At 64.4% G+C, this 16481-nt stretch overlaps 1 protein-coding gene across 6 annotated transcripts in view; it reads left to right on the forward strand.

The window, feature by feature from the left end:
- Window positions 1-16481, forward strand: part of RBFOX3 (RNA binding fox-1 homolog 3) — a 200784-nt gene that overhangs the window by 163454 nt on the left and 20849 nt on the right. The gene's annotated exons all lie outside the window — the stretch shown is intronic.

Consider the following 16481-nt stretch of genomic DNA (forward strand, 5'->3'; position numbering starts at 1 on the left):
CAGCAGAGAGAGAAGGAGCAAGAAGAGGCGAGGGGCGGAGGGGTGAGGGCGCCGGGGCCCTCTGCGCAGCTAGGATCTCCCGAGGGGCTGGGAGCGGCTGAGGCAGCAGCTCGCCGGGCACGGGGGAGCTGGCGTCACCCAAGAGGGGGCAGCGGAGGGAGGAGAGGCGCCCCGGGGAGGAGCGCTCTTGCACCCGTCGTTAGCAGGGCGAGGACGAAGGCTCTTAGGCAGCACGGCCAAGAAGGGTCCCGAGACTCCTTGAGAAACGCGGAAAAGGGGTTGCTAGGAAAAGGATGCGCAGGCTGGGGTGGGAGCTCGCATAACAGGCGGCGCGAGCCAAGAGGCAGCGTTTGCATTAACGGGATGAAGGCTGGGCCGTGGGTGCAAGCCCAGAGGAAAAGCTCCGGAGTTAGCAGCGACTGTCGGAGGAGTTTTGGCAGCCTGGGCACGACGGGGAGCCCAGGTTTGGCTGTGCCGGTCTACGGCAGGGCTGGGGCGCAGCAGCCTCGGTGGCGAGCAGGGTTGCGAGGCTGCCGGAGGAACTCGGGAGCGGAGAGGGGCGAAGGGAGGACGAAGGGCTTGCTCCGGCCTCTGGGAGCTGCGGTTGGTAGCCGGGCGGGAGACGGAGGCGAGGAGTCGCTGCGGGCGACGGAGCTGTTAGCGTGTCAGCAGCCGGTTAAATTTGTTGCGCTGCTGGCAGCGCAAGTCGTGCTTGTGGAAAGGGCACCTCGAGATGATGTGTAGAGGGAGCTGAGTGCTGAGCCTTGGGCGGGTGCCACCGAGAAGCTCGGAGTAGGCAAGGTAAGAGCTGGGTGGAGAGCAGAGGAGCTGGGGCAGGTGGGTCCATGAGAGCCTGGAGGGCAGGAGAAGTGGCCAAGGGCCCCAAGCTGGGCAGAGCAAAGGCCTAAGGAAGGGCGACGAGACCAACGGGAGAGAAGTGCCCGAGCAGCAGCGACCGGCCACTGCGTGGGCAGGGTAAGACGGGGCGTGCGGCACCTGTAGAGGACCCGTCCCAGAGCTGGAGCTGTGGCCGGGCTGGAGATGGAGGCCCAGGTTCCTGCAGCACGAGGGAGGTGACTTTGCGAGGAAGGCGTTCGGGTCGTTAGAAACGGCAGCTGCCTCCAGCAGCAATTACGGCTGGTGCTCGCCGGCCGGCTAGCCAACCCCGGCGAGCCGGGAGCGACACGGAGCTGCTGCATGCATGGGCTGCGTCCGCACACCGGGCTGGGGACCCGCAGCAGCCGGCCGCGGGGCAGCTGCTGGGGTGGCCACGGGCACGGCTGTTTGCATCCTTGCGGGGTATGAGGTGAGTTTGGGCCTGCAGCTGGCACCGTTCTGGGTCATTAACAAAAACTGGCAGCCCAGAGGCAGGGCGCGCGTCTTCCCCAGCGTGGTTGGTGCCGGTGCAGAGCAGGCTCGTCGGTGCACGCCGGCGCTGGGCAGCATCGTGCGTCACGTTGCATCGCAGGCGCTGGGGCTGGGACCGGGCACAGCACAGGGGGCAAGTCACTCTGCTCCGGGGCTGCCAGCGCTTCCACACGGAGCAAGAGGGCACGGAGAGCTTTGCACCCTCCAGGGGTCCGTGAGAGCACAAGGATGCCATCGCATTTCTGCCTGCCATCATGCACACAGATCAGCATTTAGCCTTTAAGGCAGTTGGTCCCATTTCCACCTTGGTAGGCTCAGTTTTGGCATCCTCACTGTGGTAGCTGAGTGCCTGAAAATTATTTAATGCTGTCTGCAGCTCTTTTGCAGGCAGGCCTGCTGGCTGGTGATGCGCGCACCCATGCCTGGCATGCCCAAGAGGGCATCATTCGTAGACTACGTGGCTCTTAGTAATTGCCTGTCTGCTTTCTGCCTCGGCAGTGACTGTGTCTTGCAAGTCATCGCTGCACAAGCGAGGGGGTGGGAAGGGCTCGGGGTCAGAGAGCGTCACCGCTGTGTTGCCCTAGGACCGTGTCCGCCTCGCTCCAGCCTCCTGGCAGCTGCACATCTGGGCTAAGGCGCCATGGGAGGGCAGAGCTAGACCTCTCCAGCCGGCCACCACCCCGCCGGGCAGATGCTCCGGCTGTGCACGGGGGACTTGCGAAACGAGCTGCCTGTGTGGGTGCAGAGTAAGGACCCCAAGTAACGTGTCCTCCGCGTCCCCCCTGCACCCCGGCTGCAGGCGCCTGGTCCCTGCCCTCTGCCCGAGGCCCTGCGAGCTTTGGGGTTACCCGGACGGGCTCTCACAGGGCAGAGGGGAGCGAACCCCGCGCAGACCCGACGCGCGAGCGTGGGGCTGTGCCCCTGGCAAGATGCACGGCCACGGTGGGCACAAGGCGCTAGCCACAGCCGTGCGGCTGGTAGCCGCGGCACAGCAGCGAGGGACCGCCTGTGCGCAGAGCCCGCGGAGACGCCGCTTGCAGGCGGGCAGAGCCCCGCGGTGCGGCGGGTGCTGCTGCTCCCGCACGTGCCGCTCCGGGCAGGCACGCTCTCGGGCTTGATTTCGGGGTCTGCGGTGGGCTGCGCGGGGGCGGCAGCCCGGGCTGGGCCGCCTGGCCGCGACGGCGCGGTGGAGCCTCTAGGAGAGGAGAGGTTCTCGGCACCGAGATTGCCCCTCGCCCAGCACCTCTTCCCCCGGCTTGCAGATTTCCTGGCGGCAGAGGGTTGGTTTTGAGGCTTTTCCCTGGATTGCTCGATGGAAACCGGAGCTCTCCGTCCGGGAGAGGGGGAGCTGACCGCTGCAGCCCCCAGACTCCGCACGCAGCTGGGTTACGCCATCGAGAGCCGGGACGGCGCTCGCGGGGCTCCGGGAAGGAGGAGAGGGTTTTGATCAGGGAGATATAGGAGGGAGCGGGAAGCCCCCCGCCCCTGCTGCCTGCAGTGGTGGCTCCTCCGCTTTATCACCCTCTCCTGGTGCTGAATTATTGAGAGTGTTGCTCTCCTTTATTGCTGTGCTGGAGGAGAAACGCCTCAGCCCAGCTCTGCTCTGAACACGATCATGGGGCTGGAGATGTCAGAGCCAGCCGGGCCCCGGAGACCAATCTGCCACCCCTCGCGCTCCCTCGCCTTCCCTCCTGCTTATTTATTCCCTTGCTCCCATGCCCGGTTCAGCGCACACGGTCCCTCTGCTCTGCACCGCGCCGCCCCGGGAGGACGGCAGATTTAGGAGCTGACAGCAGCGCTGCCCTGCCGGAGAGCCGGTGTGCCCACGGCGTGTGCCGGCCGGGAGCCCGCGCCGTGCCGGGGAGCTTCGCTTTGCCCCCGGGTTCCCGCCGCTCCTCTAGGCTGAGGCAGCTGGGCTGGCAGGGGGCTGCAGCAGATCCAGAGCAGGGGCTGGTCCCCCAGCGCCCCCGCCGGGAACGGGGCGCCAGGGCGGTCGGTGCGCTCTCCCACGCCGGAGGGGACTTTTGGGTGCTGTTACCGTGCGAGCCGCGGCGCTGCACCGCCGGCCGGCCGGAGCGCAATCTGCAGCGGCACCCGAGCACGGGGGGGCCCGATCTGCACGCGGAGGCGTCGGCGGGGCCGGAGGAGGATGATGGCTCCACGCCGGGAGGGAGCGCGCCGGGAGCCGGCTGGCACCTCACAGGTTAACCGCGAGAGCGGCCGATTCCCTTATTGACAGGGTAGCTGGAAAAACGCTGAGGCAGGACATACGCTCTGCCGGGTGTTGGCGCGGGAGCCCATGCTCCCTCTGCCGTGCGCGCTCCCGGACGCCTGGGCCCCCCGGACGCCTGGGCCCGACACCCTCGCCGTGGCCAGGCCCACGCTCCCACGGCCCCTGCCGCCGCTGGAGCACCAGCCACAGCCTCCCTCCCTTGTCCTTTTTCTCTTAAAGACGCTGGAGAGGATTTGATTTTTATCCCTCTCCCCTTTTTTTTGATATGAAATAAGCCCCTTCCGGCAGCTCCCAGCTCACGGGCGTGTGCCACTCGGAGCCGCGTCTCTGCTGCTTCCCGGAGCCCCGCGCAGGCGCCCCGCTCCGGCCCTCGCGCCTCCAGGCGGCTGCGATCCGGCACATCGTACGTGGCGGCCGGCTCTGGCACGCGCGGCGGGTGCCGGCGCCGGGGAGGGACGTGAGCGCTCGGGGCGCCACCGCCGCTGCCTCCGCGCCGGTCCTTGGCACGAGCCCCGGCAACGCGAGCCGGCCCTGGGGGACAGAGTCCAGCGTGGAGCGGTGCCCGGAGCACCGCAGCGGCACGGGGAGCGCCACCGCCGCTCAGCCCGTCAGTCCTCTCGCCAGTCCCCAGGAGCCCCCGGCACCCCGCCGGCGACATGATGATGTATTTTTGGGTAGGTACCAGCGCCGAGGGCGGCCCGTGCCCTCTCTCTGCACCCGGGGCTGGGCGTTCGGGCTGCTGCCGCTCTGGCCCTGCTGCTGCCAGGGATCCGCTCCCTGCTCCCGCAGGGATCTTGCTGCCGCCAGCAGCAAGCAGGCGTTGGGTCGGGCGCTGGAGGAGGAGGAGGAGGAGGAGGAGGAGATGGGCGCCGTGCCGCCCGCTCCGGGAGGCTTCTGCTGGGAGCGGAGCAGAGCGGGGTTTAATCCCCAAGCGTGATGGAAATGGGGGCGTCCGCGGGAGAAGGAGCTGACATGGAAATTCCCAGCCCTGCCATCCTTCCCGGGGATCCGCATTCCCTGTGGAGCCCAAGCAAGCCTGGCTGAAAGTTTGCAGAGGGGCCTCCCGGTTTGGAGGCGCGCGGGTTTTGGCACGGCCCGGGCGCAGCACGGCTCGCGGGGGCAAGTGCAAACCCGGTGCGCAGGGATGCAAGGGGCCGAGGCGAGCAGCGGCCGGGCTTTGCCTCGTCTTGGGGAGGGGCGGCGTGCTGGGGACCTGCCCTGGGTCCGGGAGGCCGCTGGTGGGTTTGGAGGGACTCGGAGAGGTGTTTTGCATCGGCTTCTTCCCAGGTTTCCCGTGCAGCGGGGGTGTGGAGGGGACGAGGGATGGTCCTTGGTCTTGCGACGCCTGCGCGTGGCCAACACTGACACCGGCTCTCGGAGTCACTCGCTCTGTTCCCGGCATCCTGGTCACCCGGCTTGCGGCTGCTGCGAGGCCTCCAGGTGCTCATCCCGGCTGCTCCAGGGTGTCTGTCTGGGCGCTCCGGGGAGAGGGCAGGCTGCCTGCGGGCTCCGAGTGCCTCGTGCGCCCCATCCCTCCCGGGAGGGATCATCTCTCAGCGGCGCCGGCGCAAGTGCGGCAGGAAGCGGAGGGTTTGGGTGCCCTGCGAGGGGGGACGGGGTCCCCGGCGGGAGCGCTGCAGTGGCAGTCACCCGGCGGTGGCTGAGATGCCAAAGCACAATGTCTTCAAATTAGCAGTAATTGCAGGAGAAATAAAGAGCGTGCGGGGCGAGTGGAAGGAGGGTTCTATAAATATTATGATTTTTAAAGTTTGCCCTGGAGTCCTGGAGACTGTTTAAACGCTAATATCCTGCCTGTGCATTTAGAAAGCCTTGTAATGAGGAGCAAGTGCCTGATCCCGAGCACCTCCCGCCTCGCGTTCCCACGCAGCGCCCGGCACCCGCGTGCTGCTCCCGTGCCCGGCCCCGTGCCCAGCAGTGCCCGGCCGGCGCGTGCACGGCCCCGCTCTGGCCTGGGGACGCGCCGAGGCCCCGCGCTGCCCCCGTCCCTTCCTGCACCATGCACCGAGCCCTGCAGCTGCCACCGGAGCCCCGTGCTGCAGCGTGCAGCCCCGGCGCACAGCGCTGCTCCCCAGCGGAGGCGTGCGTTCTCCCGGCTTCCCGCGGGAGAACGGGTCCGATTTGGGGGGATGCAGAAGGAAGCGGTGGGTCTGGGTCTGAAATGCCAGAAAGGAAAACCCCGGGGGTTTTAGCCCTGGCACGAGTCCCTGTGTCGCGCAAAGAGCAGTTCCCAGATCCGCCTGGTGTCACCTGCCGGCGCTGCCTCCCTGGCCCGGGGAGCTCGAGGTGCTCGCAGCATCTGCTCGGTCACGGTTCTGCTGCCTGCGCGTTAATTCTCATTACATCTAGGGAGCCTAATTGCCATTTCATGTAAATATTTTGTCAAACGAAAGGGCTTTAGGAAGGGCTGCGGCGGTGGAAGGAGGAAAGCCAGGTGCTCTCCGGGGCGGTGGCGGGCCCACGCTGGCCCTGCCTGGTTGGCAGCGTGAGCCTGCATCCGCGAGCAGCGGCGTGTCCCGTGCCTGTGCCGAGCCTGTGCAAAGCCCCCCGGGACGGCAAGCCCCATCCCATGTCCATGCAAAGGCCCCCAGGATGGCAAGCCCCAACCCATGTCCATGCCGAGCGCATCTGGAGACGGAGACGGTGCCTTCGTGCCTTGCAGGCAACCAGGGCTCTGTTTAGGGGAAAACCCCAAGGTTTCGGTGGCCTTTTCTCCGGGCTGGAGCAGAGGATAGGCAAAGGTGCGTTCCTGGCGCGGCTGCCCCCCAGCTCCGCTGGATGGAGGAGCAGCTCCAGCCCCTTCTCCCCCTCCCGCCTCCTCTTCGCAACATGCAACTAAAGTTGAGACGAGATGATATTTCTCCCTGGTTCCCATTAAACTTTCATGTGCTTTCTCTGCATTCCTGCTCCCTTGCCTGCTGCCACAGCTGCTGTCCCAGATATTTGCAGCGGACGGCGGTCCCCTCCCTGCCCGGTGAGGTCGCACGCCAGCGCTGGTGACATCGCCGCCCCGCCACGCGGACTGCGACCTCGCCGCGGCACGGTGACACGAGCGGAGGGCGGCGCAGGCTGGGCAGCGGCAGGTATCTGGGTCGGCACAGCGAGCGCTCTGGGAACGGCCCCAAGTGGGGATTTTCAGTAAAGTCTCTGGTACGTTTGTGGAGTTTGGAGAGGGCTGGGGCTTCGTCAGCCCCCTGAGAGCCACAGGCATCGGAGGAGGAGGAAGGAGCAGGGGAAGGATGGGAAGAAAGTTTAACTGGAGGCAGAGGAGGCCGGCGCAGGTGTCCCGGCGCGCCGGGAGCGCGGGATCCCACGGAGGGGCTGCCAGCGCGGCGCTTCCACCGCTCGCGTTCCCTCCCTCTGCGCCGCCAGGTATTCCTCCTCTCCATCGATCTGCTGGAGCGAACGCCTCCTCCCCAGTCTGCTCTTCCCCCTTGCGGTGCAGCTCCGAGACGGTTTGGGGTGCTCGGGGGCGAGAGCGGAGCGAGTTTTTCCCGCAGGCTTCGCGCTAGCCCCAGCTAAGGAAATCGCGGTGAGGAGCGGGATGGCCCTTTGGGCAGCTGCTAGCCTGGTCCCCCGGCTTGTTTTCCAGCGGAGGCTCTCCGGACCACGGGGCGTCAGGGCTCGGCGCCGGTGTGGGGGCCCGGTCCCACATCGGCCGCGTTCCCGGGTCCCAGTGCCGGGAACGAGCTCCCGTTCCCATCACCCGGGCAGGCCCAGCAGGTTCCTGCACAATTCTGCAAAACGCAGAGGGGCGAGGAGAGCTTCGGCTCTGCCGGCCGGCCCTCAGCCCCCCGGCTCGCGAAGCTGCTCCCCCTTCGCCCCGCTGCAGCCAAGCGCCAGCCCCGGCTGCGGGGAGCATCGGCTTGACCCACGGAGCCTCTAATCGCTCGGGGGCCTCGAGGCCGGCGTCGCCCCGATCCCCCGGGCTGGGACGTGCACGCGGACATCCCCTGCGCCTGCCCGGGGCCAGGCCCTGCCAGTGCCAGTCCGTAGTCGCCATCCGGGTTTCCGATCCGTCCGCGGTTAGCTCTAACCACGCGTCCGTCCTCTAGAGGTGGAGCGATAGATCAAAAAAAATCTATAAATGGAACTATTTCAAAGAAATCGTGAGCGTGCTGGCACTAGGGGCAGCACGCGGCGGGCAGACGTGGCTGTTGCTCCAGAGCAGGCTGGGAGGGCTCGGAGCGGAGCTGGGACTGGAGGGGCGGAGCAGGACGGGGATGCTGGAGCGGGAGACAGTGCTTGGGTTTGCATTGTCGGTCGGTCCTGGGCGCTCTGTCCCCCTGCGCGGTGCCGGTGTCCCGTGCCGAGCCGGGTGTCCTTCACCAGGACGCGTCCGGCTGGGAGCAGGCGGCTGCTGAGCCCCATGGAGCAGCGGGCTCCAGCGCGGAGAAACCGGAGACCTTCCCCTCGCCCCCGGCAGCCAGCTGCAGCCCGGCCCCTGCTTCCTAGCAGCTCGCACCCGGCAGGAGCCTTCATTTAATCACTTAATGTCTATGACTAACTACTAATGAGCTTTTAATTAATGAATGCCGTGGCTGTGGGGCATGCCGGAGTGGGCGGCGGGGAGGACTGGACGTGGGCAGCGGGTGCTGCCAGCCATCCCCAGCGAGCGCCCGGAGCTGCCTGCTCCTCGCTGCGGACCTGCACGGTGGCCTGGCCAGCTCCGGCCGCGGCTCTCCGGCTCAGCGGCTCTCCGGAGCGGTGCCCATCCCAGCCAGCGCGTTACCTCCTCACCGCCGTTTGGGCAGGGTTCTCCAGTCCCGCTCTCCGGACACGGCTTCTGCCACCTCGCTCCAGTGCTTCGCTGGGCTCCGCGCTGGCAGCCGAGGCCGTTGCCGTCCCGGCGTCGCGTTGTTCTCCCTCTTCCAGAAAACAAAACCAAGGAGCCCTCAAGGGTTCATTTAAAATAAATAAAAAATGAAAATAGTGCTGATTTGAAGGAAAGCCAGCCCCATCCTGTGCATGGGAGCGCATCGCCAACCCATCCCCGAAGGGCAGAGAGAAAGATGTGCTTAGAACTGCAGCCCTGTGCAACTTCTGCCTTTGATCATATATCTTACATGTGCCCTTTGCTTTCCTTCGTCTGATATTTATTAGGTTTAATTTTACTGGGACGCGGCTGTAAGTGAGACAGATGGAACGGGGTCTGTGCGCCTGGTGAACACATCTTAATTAAACAGATAAATAAACTTTCCTTCCAGGAGGCTTTGCTTTTGGAGGGGCTCCTCCGGGGCCGGGCAGGGCTCCGGGGTGAGCGTGGGGGGCCGGGGGAGCCTCACGCGCTCCTTGGCCCCCACGGGGGCATTTAGCCTCGTGCCCTGATGCCACGACCGCTTGGGCTCCTGAGCACTCGTGGCTGCGGCGCAGGAGGAGGCAGTACCTCATCCCGGAGCTGGCTCTGCCCGCAGCTTGCTTGCTTGGACACTGGGAGCAGAGCATGCCAGGCCGGGCCCCCCCTTCCCTGCACCGTGCAGGAGCGGCTGCGGGGCTGGACCGGCCCAGGGGGTTGCAGGGCACCCAGAGCGTTTCTGGAGCAGGGCAGGTGGGAGCAAGGTGGGAGCCCGACGCGTGAGCAGGCAGCGGAGCAGCCAGGTGAAAACCCTGCTGTGCCGCACGGGGCAGCGCAGCAGCACCGGGCTCTGCCATGGTCTCCTGGGGGGCCGGAGCGGGAGCAGTGCTGGTGGGATGCGCAGGGTGCTGGGTGCTGCTGCCTGACTCCTTTTCCCAGCACCACAGGCTGCAGCGGGGCAGGGGAGGGATGGTGGCGACGAGAAACCCTCCACCCTGCCATCCCCTCCGGATTTGGCGTCTCGTGATCCCTCTGGCGTGCGTTCGCCCCAGCATGGGGATTGGCGGCCCCCTTTGCTCCTGTTTCCCGGGAAGGCTTTTCCCGGAGCTGTGCTTCCGCGCGACGCTGCCTCGTGGCTCCAGGTTGGCCATGCAATATGCGTTGTCTGTTGAGTATCTGCAGCATAAACTGGAACCACTGCAAGTGTACCAGGACACTGCAGCATGTCGCTATGTCTAGGGATACTGTGGAAAATCCCAGCCTCCAAACAGGGCTGTGCATGTGCTGGAGGCTCCGGAGGAGACAGAGCATCAGCAGCTGCTGGCACAGACCTGCCTTTGTGCATCACATTTGGCCAAGATGGAAACTGAATTGAACCCAGGTTTCGCTTTCCCACGTACTCGAGCACAAAGCCAGCCAGGCGGCGCTGGAGCTGGAGCTGGAGCTGGCCGCGGCTCCGGAGCAGGGCGTGATGCGGTGCCAGCCCCAGCATGCACATGGCGGCGCCGCAGGGCCAAGACCCCCGCGAGGGTGCAGGGACATCCTTGGCACTGCCGGGCTTTGGGGCTGCGTAGGGCTGGGGAACGTGCACGCCCGCACCCCCCTCGCACGGTACGTGTGCACCGCAGCTGTGCCCCGCGCGAGCGATTGCCACGGCCGCTGTGATAAAGGTGCGCGCGTTATAGATTTGCCAGGGCGGGCGCGCGAGCAGGCCAGGTCTGAAAAGCCCCCGATTTGCTGCTCGAGGGGTCGGTGCCCATCCTGGCCGCGCGCCCCAGCAGGAGATGCTCGAGGCGGTGTCAGGAGGCTTCCGGGCGCTCCTCCGGCACCGGGGAGCTGCCTCGCGTGGGCAAGGCGGGCAGGCTTCCCCCGGGGCGGGCGGCTGCGTGCGCGTGCCCGCAGCGGTGCGAGGGGCTGCGCGCGTGCGGCGCGGGGCGGCGGGGCCGGGGCGGGCGGCGGCGGCCTGCGGGGAGGCGGAGGGCGGCGGGCAGGTACGTGCCTCCGGGGCCGGCGGAGCCGGGGCTGCCGCTGCCGCCGCGCCGCCCGTCTCCGCGTGCGCCCGTGCGCCGGGGGCCGGGGGCCGGGGGCTGTCTGTGCTTGCATGCGTGTGTCGCGACGCGAGCGTGGCGCTTGTGCACGTGTCTCCGTGTGTGTGTGCGTGGAGCGTCCCGGCGCGCGCGGCAGCGCGGCTCGGCAGTCGCGGGGGCTGCGCTCCGCTGGGCGTGCGGGCTGCGCGGCGCAGCTTCCCCCCGGCGCCTGTGCCCGTATTACATCACCGAAACTCCCGGTAAGATCTCTCTTTCCTTGGAGTCGGTGTCAGGGAGACCAGCCCCTGCCTGCAAGCCCCTCCCTCCCCGCGCGGCTCCCCAGCGGCGGAAAGCCCGGCGCAGCGGCATGTGCATCGGGGGGCTGCGAGAGGGGCTGCCCGGGCGGTCGGGGAAGCCATCCGCGAGCGAGCCGCAGCAGCGGAGGGGTTAAGTGCGGGATCAGCTGTTCTCATGTCATTACGGATTCTCTTCATTTTATACAGAGCTCTGTTTGATGTCTGAATGCACAGGGGACTCCCCCTCCTCCTCCAACTCCCACCCCTTTTATTTCACTCCCTCGCCCTCTCTCCCTTCCTCCTCCCCTTCCTTTCTCTCTCTCCCCTTCTCCTCTCTCTCGCTCACGCACACCCTTTGCAGACCATTCATTCAGTGCCAGTGTCTAATGGCACCGGAGTAAATAGCCGAGCTTTGTTCCTCCGGTGTCAGAGCGGCGTGGCCAGCCTGCCTCAGATGAATTCCTCCTAAATAGCGCCCGAGGGGGACGGGAGGGGACGCAAGAGGAGGGGGCGAGCGCGCGGGGGAGAGCAAGGAAGACAGAGGATAAGCAGTGTGTAGAAGAGGACGAAACTGCGAGCAGCTTCACGGCTACCTGTCAACACATGCTGTGCTCCATGGCTAACTCGGGCTGCCTCCTTGTCTCCAACTCAGGCATGCTTCCTCACTCTCTCCCCTGTCCTCCAGCCTTCCTCTACCTCCAACAGGTAAGTGACCCTCTTCGGGGGATTTTTTTGCTTTGCAGTTCACACGTGCTCTCTGGCCAGCTTGCTCTGAGCTAAGGGTCAGAGCTTAACCTCTTCCTCTCCAGCCCCGCGTGGCCTCTCCAGCGCGGCGGCGCCGGCAGCACTGGCGACTTTCCCTGCGGCAGCAGCTTGCGCTTCGCGGTTGCGAGTTCATCTAGGGGGGTCTCCGGTTTTGCTGCCGCGGCGCCTGCTCCGTGCAGCGCCTCGGAGCGCGGCCAGGGCTTGAGGGGGGCTGCGATGCCGGCAGAGTGCGGCAGGCAAAGCCGCCAGCCTGGGTCCAGCACTTCCCCTTCCTCAGGGCTGCTGTCATCCGGCAGAAAACGAGGAAAAGTGATGGATGCTCAGCTAAAAGGCACAAGGCTTGTCCATGGCCTGAGCAGCCTCTGGGGAGAAGGGAAAGCGAGTGGTGGGTGCTGCGCACACACGTGTGTGCATGCGTGTGGTCGCCCTGTGCATGCCTGCGGCCGAGAGCCCCGGTGCCAGGTGTAGATCCCTTGGTCTCGCTGTTGAGACGGAAGTGCGGCAGATGGATCCCAGGAGGGCTGCTCGGTCCGGGCGAATCCCGGGAGTCCGTGCAGCCCCGCTGCTGGGTGCTGGCAGCCGGAGGATCCCCTGCGCCGTCGGTTTAGTTCCTTAACTTCCCGTCAGGGCTTTTGCCGTCTTGCGGTTCGGTTCTCGGATCCTCCGCTGGATCCAGCGCCGCGAGTTCCCAGGCTGGCGATCCCCGGGGAGGCGCAGCTCAGGAGAGGAAGTGTTTTCTTCAAAAGCCTCCTTGCTGCGTCGGAAATCCCCATCTCCCAGCCGGGCTAAAACTGCTCCATTTGCGCTTTCAGCAGTTTAAAAATTCATGGCATCCTAGCGGCTCGCTGCGTGGCCAGCGCGGCTCCGCTGGCAGCCGAGGGCGGCGGGCTGCAGCACGGGCGCGAGCCGGGCAGAGCGCTTCCTTTCCGTAGAGGCTTCCAAAGACTTCCAGAGCGTGTGTCCGCGGGGTGGGAAACCCGCAGGGCGCCAGGCTGCAGGTGGGGGCAGCCGAGCCCCGGGGTCGCTCCGAGGCAGCCGCTGCGCCCGCCGGGGCCGGGGCCGGCGGCGGGGCTGGTGCATGGGCCGGCCGCAGCGGGCGCGTGATTTATGTCACCTTCCTGCAGGCAGAGCCGCCGGGAAGGCTCGGCTCTGCAAGGGCCAGGTTGAGTTTAAACCTCGGCTTTGCCGGGCTGCGCAGGGGGAGCCCTGCGGCTCCTCCGCCGCTGCCCGGGCGCACCAGGAAGGCGAGGGGCAGGGATCGCCCCCAAATTCCCACCGGGCCCTGGGGAGGTTTTGTGAAGGGAAGGTGTCTGATGCTTTGAACGGGCAGCGGCGCAGGGCCCGGTGCAGGCAGAGGCATGGGTGATTTCATTTTCCAGCTGGAATTCCCTTTTTTCTGCCTGCCACTCTCAACGGAGCTGGAGCTGGAGCCAAGCGCGCCGCACTGCCCAGGGCCGCTGCGGCCATGGCTGGGAACATGGGAAGCAGCGGAGACAACGGTTCCTGCAGGCCCCATGCGCCAAGCGCCAGCGACCAGCTAGGACACACACGAGCCGGGTTTGAGGTCTCCGAGGAGGAGAAGCTTTTCTCGTTTGTGGCTCTTCCGCACCCGCGGCAGTTTGCACCCAGTAATTTCTGGTTCCTTTCACTGCCCTATTTGTTTTAATTTGGACGTCGTGTTTAGCATCTCTTCCTCCCTGTTCTCCCAGAAGCCTCCTGCTCCTTGGCAGCAGTTTTGGACGAGCAAGCCAGAAAGGAGGGTTTTATTAAGAGATTTGGAGTTGGATTTTTACCCAGCTAATGAGTGAGATGAAGGCCAGAATCTCTCTCCTTTTTTTGGGATTTGTCTGCTGCTGGGGTTCAGCGTCCAGGCTCTGGAGATGGCGTTTGCACCATCAGCGTTGCACTCAGTGACACCCAGTCGGGCAAAGGGACGCCGCTAGCAGCGTCCGCGTGCAGAAAGGGCGCTGGGCAAGCAGTGCCGCGCTGCGCCTCGTCCTGGCTCCCAGCGGCGGGTCTGCACGGTGCCATGCGCCGGGGCTCAGCCCTGGAATTCACCTGGGGTGTTGGATGTGGACGACTTCAGCACAGCTGGGCAAAAAGATCGTGCAGAGCAGCCATGCCATCTCTGCGCGGGCAAGCGCTCGTCCCCTGTGCTTGCCTTTAACCAGCCTGGTTTCACCCTTGCACCCCTAGAACATCTCAGAAAAGTTGCACAAACTTCCTTTTTCAAATATTTTCCTGAACTGAGGTTGGCTGTGGAAAGTTCAGATAGTTCAGACCTTAGTGGTTACACGTCTGTAGTTAAAGTGTTTCTGTGCTCATGCAGCGAGGCAGAAGTCTGTGCATCAGCTATGGGCTGTGCAAACGTATGTAGAGAGCTGGTAGCTGAAAACTGTGTGCATCGGAAGAGGCCCGCGCTGGAAATCCAGTCCTCGCGCAGATGGTGCGTGCCTGTGCGCTGCTCTGCCAGGAGCACAACCGGTGGAGGTGCTGCTGCAGGGATGCAGGTGCAGCCAACGGCCTCGTCACCCAGCTGAGCCCCGTTCACCGGCCCCTCCGCGGCGGGGCAGTGTTTGCCCCGCGGCCCCCAGCACGGGGCACGTGCTCTCCCAGCAGGGAGCTTGGTGGCGTTTGCTGTATTTGTTCCCAAGGAGGCAGCTCGTATTTCTCTAGCTTCCCAGCACGAATATTTTTGACAGTGGCAGTATTTAAAGGGATGACCGAGAAATGAAGTTGTCTGCAAAACTTTGATTAGCCAAATGCCAGGGAAAATCCAGCTGCGGTTGGGCTTTGGCGGTCTGAATAGCTCATCAAAGCGGCTGCCTGCTCCTCGCGGCGCGCTCAGATCAGCTCCCCGCGAGCAGCTGCGCCGCCCTCCCCGCATCCCAGCCCCAGCAGCCTGGTTGCACAGCTCTCCGCATGGTGCACATCCAGCAGACGCGCTGCGTGGAGGAATCGCCCGCCCCGCTCCGTGCCGCGCTCCTCCGCCGCGTTCCCTGCTTGGGAGTTGCAGGAGGAGGGCTTCGCAGGGTCGCCCGGCAGAGGAGGGATGCGGGGCCAGGTGAGTGCCGGGCTCGGCGCAGGACGGAGCGAGAAGGCGGGCGAGGGGCTGGACGCACTGCTGAGCAGCTAACGCCGCCTGGGCAGCGTGAGGAGAGACGGGAATGCCGTGACTTTACGTGGGGTTTCGTTATAACATTGAGCTTCTCGTTCAGTGAAGACCTGAGCATAGAGGGAGACTCTGATTGTTGCATTTAGTTAACGGGAATCGGTCACTGCTTAAAAAGTGTCTCAACTGTAATAATAGAAGAGCAGTTAATTGCTCCAGGAAGAGACGCGCTGCTGACCCGGAACAGGCTTGGGCTCTGAGGCTCCGCATCGCCGTTAGAGAGCTGCAAGACCTGGGCTCGGGCATCTCGTGCAGCAAATTATTTGCATGCTGGGGCCGTGCACGAGTATAGGTTAATTTACAGGTGGGCTGAGCCCCCCCCTGCAGAAGCACCCCCAGGTCCTGCTCCCCGGCAGGCAGGGCCGTGCATTGGGGGCGTCCCCGGTCCCCCAGCCCGCGGTGCGGGAAGCTCGTCTGAGCAGCACCAGCCTCCCGAGGAAACAGCCTCTGCAAAAGGCTGCTTGGAAAATTCCTTTCCAAAAGGGTTGCTGCCAAGTTTAGAATATCGTATTTTTAGGGACCGAGTCTATTCCTAGCAGTATTCTAGCGTATCGCAACAGCGGGTTCTCTTAAAAACCTGTTCCTTCCCCCTCCTTGTGCATTTTGCAGATTTGAGAGCCCAAATCTTACTGTTTGGTGGCTCTTCCGGCTCTCGGGCGCTCGTCCCGCACTGCAGCTTTCGGTTTTCATGCACAGTGCAGGAAAGGCTTTAAAGCCGCAAAAAAATATGTTTTCATTTTTTTTCAATATATCGAAAACACTGGCATTAATTTTAGCATTTGCAAAGCTGGCTTTCCCCACAATAGCTATAATTTAGGCCTACACTGCCTGGCGATGCTCTTTTTATAGGTATATTCTTATTTTAGTACTATAGTGATGGGTGAATGAGTAGATTAAATTAGATTTAGTATCTATCATTCTTTAAAGCATTACAGGCAGCCGTTGGAGGGATATGGCTTAACAAAGAAGAAAGGCTAATTAGGAGAGCGAACTCAGCCTGCCCGTGCAGACTCGCACCATGCGAGACACACGTCCCGCGTGCGCCCTCGGAGCGGCACGCGTTGACTCAGAGCTCAGCGCGCAAACAAGAAAGTGCATTTGAAACCAGCTTTATCGAATTGCTCCAAGCTCGGGTCAGTTCCGGCGTTTGCGGCTTTTGCTTCGGGGGGTCGGGCGGCGCATCCGGGTTCTGCGTGCCGGGGACGGACGCCCCAATCTCCTCGCTCCTCCCAGGGATCTGCAAAGTCACGGCGGTAATTTGGCTCCCCAGTTGCTTTTGCCATGAAGGCTGAGTGCTAACTGCCAACTCTTCCCCCAGTTCCTGCTGACAGCTCTAAACGGGACTCTCGTACGTAAGGCGCATTGCGTATATCGAGCGATAAGGACTTTTGGCCAAAAGCGCCGTGGGGCCCTAGCAGGAGCGAGCCCGGCGTGACCGCGGTGTTGCAGCCCGCCCTGCGGGAGGCAGGGGTGATGCTACCCCTGTTCCCAGGGTTTGCAGCTGCAAAGTGACGGGTCCGGACAGGGCCCCGAGCCGCCGGGGTACGAGGCGCCAGGAGGGTGCAGTGCCCAGCTTGGGAACGGTGTTATTCCCTCGGGCACCGGCAAGCGGGCACGCGGAGCAGGGCTGCAAAGGCAGTGCAGGGGGCTGAGGGTGCTGAGAGAGTCCCAAAACGCTTGGAAAAATGCCTTTATTGGGAAACATTGGAATATTTACTTTACAAAGGAGAAAAACAGTTGTCTGAAGAAGGTAGTTCTGTTTTCCCAGCGTTGCAATACAAAAGGGGGGGATGTCAGACAAACTCAA

Source organism: Apteryx mantelli, chromosome 19 (assembly GCF_036417845.1).
Source record: "Apteryx mantelli isolate bAptMan1 chromosome 19, bAptMan1.hap1, whole genome shotgun sequence".
In the NCBI taxonomy this organism is placed as follows: Eukaryota; Metazoa; Chordata; class Aves; order Apterygiformes; family Apterygidae; genus Apteryx; species Apteryx mantelli.